Source organism: Nesoenas mayeri, assembly GCF_963082525.1.
Source record: "Nesoenas mayeri genome assembly, chromosome: 19".
Lineage (NCBI taxonomy): Eukaryota > Metazoa > Chordata > Aves > Columbiformes > Columbidae > Nesoenas > Nesoenas mayeri.
The window spans coordinates 9,244,865-9,248,395 of record NC_137568.1 but is presented as its reverse complement, the minus strand read 5'-3'; positions in this window follow the sequence as shown (position 1 = coordinate 9,248,395).

Genomic DNA, 3,531 nt, shown 5'->3' with positions numbered 1-3,531 from the left:
CTTAATTCATCTCCTAAAGAGAAAGAAGGAAGAAAGTTAGTGCACTTTAATTAAGCTCAAGGAAGAGCACACTGTGACACTTCTACTGTAGTGCAGACAAGATGCTCCTTGGTGAATCGTCACCCCGTTACTGCCTCCTGTCACCCATTCTGATACCAAAGCCAACAACGCGCCCCAATGTGCTGGCTGTCGTCTTCCCCTCTGCTTCCTTAATCCCTCCCAACTTTGACAAAGCAAAGGAAGTGCACACATCCACAACCCCATCACGAGAGGCTGTGGGGCCAAGGAATCCGCTCCCTGACCTGCTGCAGGCTTATTTGCCTTTCACAGCTTCTGTCTGCAGGACTGATCGTCTCGCTCACGTGTTTGTGGCAAGGAGGTATCTTGGGTTAGCCTCCATCAAAGATAATGCTGCAAGAGATTACAGCTGCAGCACCTTGCAATGGGCTTGGATGGGAACCATGGAACAGCCCAGGATGGAAGGGACCTCAAAAGATCATCTGGTCCAACACAGGAAAACTGACAGCAGAGCCCAAGCTCCTACTCCTTGTGTTAGACATGGATTGTCCTTGACAGCTTTAGAGTCCACTGGTGATGGTCACAGACGCACTCCCAAGTGCCAACTTCATACTAGCCAGGAAAGCTGCCAGTACTGTCACCTCACTGTCACACCAGCCAACGGGAAGAAAAGGTTCACGTGCCCTTGTGGCAATGCAGGAAAATACAGAGGGAAGCTCAGCCCCAACATCCGAGAACATTGTGAAACTGTGGATTGCGTGCCTGGCTGCAAGCTTTTCACAACGCGGCTCGGGGCATCTTCAGCTCTGCTCCATGGCTCAGGGTGCAAACCTAAACCTCGGGCTGGCAGAGACTGTGCTGGGGAGGAAGGTTTTACCCCACTCAGTTTATACACGTCTGTCTGGGACACCATGAAAATAAATGCAACTTGCCCAGAAGGTTCGCTGCTCAGATCTGCCCACCCATGGCCAACCCAAGCAATGCCCGGGCAGATGATCTTTCAAGGTCCCTTCCAATCCCTAGCATTCTGATTCCCACCTCCCCTGGGGTAACAGACCTGGTGTCCAGAGCGACCCTGGGCAGGGACACCCCTCTCCCAACACACAGAGAAGGGTTCATCCCAAAAGCTCTTTGCCTCTTGGTTAGAGGCAACGTAAACACACAAAAATAATACAGAAAGAAGAAATAAAACCTTCCAATACTAAGAAAAACACTGTCCAAGGAGGCATTTGCTTTCATCCTGCACAGCACATTCCTGTACCTATGCCACATGCTTGTGCAGTTCCCAGCACTAACCCAAAATGCTCAGTTCTTTGCTTATTTGGTCAACATTTGATGCTCAGTATTCAATGGTGGCTGCACCCATCCCAGCTCCCCACCTGCACCCTGGCAGGAGCAAAAGCTGCTGTGATAGAACCTCTCAGCAGAGGTTCCACCCGGCCCCTCCTGCTTCATGGACTTAGCTTGGTCACCTCCATCCCCACTTAATTCCTAGTAATTCCCCAAAAAAGGTTCAGTAAAGCTGCACCGGCTGCTGGAGCTTCCCGAGAGCCAAGGGAGCAGCCAGGCCAGCTCCAGCCCCACCGCTCGGTCCTTCCTGCACTGGAGAGAAGCCACCGATGGTTCCAAAGAGATTAAAGCAAATGCACAACAAGGAACCACTGCCCTGTCAAATTCAAGCGCTCTCCCTTACCTCAAAGCGGCTCATGGGCTCTGGCCTCTTCTGTCCTGCTGCCACAGCCTGTTATTATGGTCTTCACCAAAAGTTTTATCCACGCACTGTGTGCGCACAAGGAACACCCGAGAAGCACTCAACCACGGCACCAGGGACTGAATGAGCGGGGAATCTGCACATCAGCACCTTAGTCATGACTTGCGGCAAGAGGAAAGCAGTAAGCACGAGCACGGCGTGACTCATAAGCACCCTTTACAACACCCGGCTCACAAAAATACTTCTCCCCACACATCAGCATGTTCGAGAGCACAGCTCGGTCCTCGGAGGGGAACACGCCCCTCACTGCACTCCGGCCCAGCCAGCCCTTCCCAAAGCCCAGCACAAAACAGGCAGGGAATTTAAGGACAAAATATGGCAAAGATATTACCATAACATTCAAACCACAAAACAAACTTTTATTGTTGTTTTTTTGTTTGTTTTCCTAGTGTTCTACAGACCACACATGAACCTAAACCTCCTCTCCCAAGGCAGTGCTTACGGAAGCACCTTTCATGGGAGAAAACTCTGTTTGCCCACCACAACCAAGCAGAAACTTTTCAATCTCTTCTACTGTTTATTCCCCAAACTCTCCCTTCCCTCCCACCCACACTGTGCAAAATGACAAGGCAGGGACAGTTCTGGAGCACGTCATCAGACTTTCCCAGGAGCTCTGTTAAGCATCTCAAGAGCACTAGAAAAAAAACAAGTGCTGAGGTCAAAGTCTTTAAGTGATGCTTTGCAACGGTTTATGAGAGTGTTCGGCAACTCCGCGGGGAAAATATCTGTCCCTTCATCGTCTCCCAGTAACAGAGCTGCTAAAGGAGAGCTGCTTTGGCAAAATGGCAAGGTGCAAGCTATTGGGAGCGGGTGGAAGGGATGGCACAGTGAACTGCCTGCGGTCACATTTCACAAGCACCCAGTGCAAACGCGAAAAGCGGTGATGGCCCGGCAGCCTTCAGGGACACCTTCGTCACCGAGGCTGCTCTGCGCATTTCCAAGCACAGCAACGTGTTGCGAAAGATGTGGGTTTCCCTGCCTTCTCCCCAGGTGCCAATAGTGCTTCTGAGAGAGCACAACCACCACCCAAGGGAAGAAAGGAGGGTTTTGATGGACCAATTGACACGAAACAACAAGGAGGATAACAAGAGACCTTCCGACGCTGGCTTGTCACAGATCTCCTGACAGCAACTCTGCAGGCAATGCAACATGGTACCCACACATCTGTTCAACCCTAGAGATATTGCTCCTAGGAGGCAGAAACAGAGGGGACACCACAGCAGTCGTGAGGAACATCTTCAGGCAACGACTAAATATCACCCTTGGACAAGGCACTGACTAAATCCATTCAGAGAGCATTGCATACGGAAAAGTATGGCCAGATTGACTGTCACCTTGCTCCGCAAAGTCGTAGCACGAGCTGAGCAAAGCAAGCAGAAGGGCTTTATCCCACCACATCTCGCTCATACATCGTACTCCAGCCCTACAAAATCAAGCTGCGGGACTTCAAACTCTGAATGTTCTCCAAGGTGAGATTGGCTTCCCTTCTCCAGTAACTCTGCACTTTAAAAGCACTCTGTGAACCATACAGTTGCCATTTAAGAGGTAAAGAAGCCAAAGTTTGGAAAGGTTAAGCAATTTTCCTGCTGGGAGCAGAAGGCACGTCTCCAGCTCTCCAGGCACGTTCCTTACCCTCCATGTCATCCTCGTGCCACTTGCAGCATCAGCACAGCCAGAAAGGACTGGACTTCTAGCAAGAAGATAGTTATATCTCACGTAAAGGGAGTCCACATCACCTCACA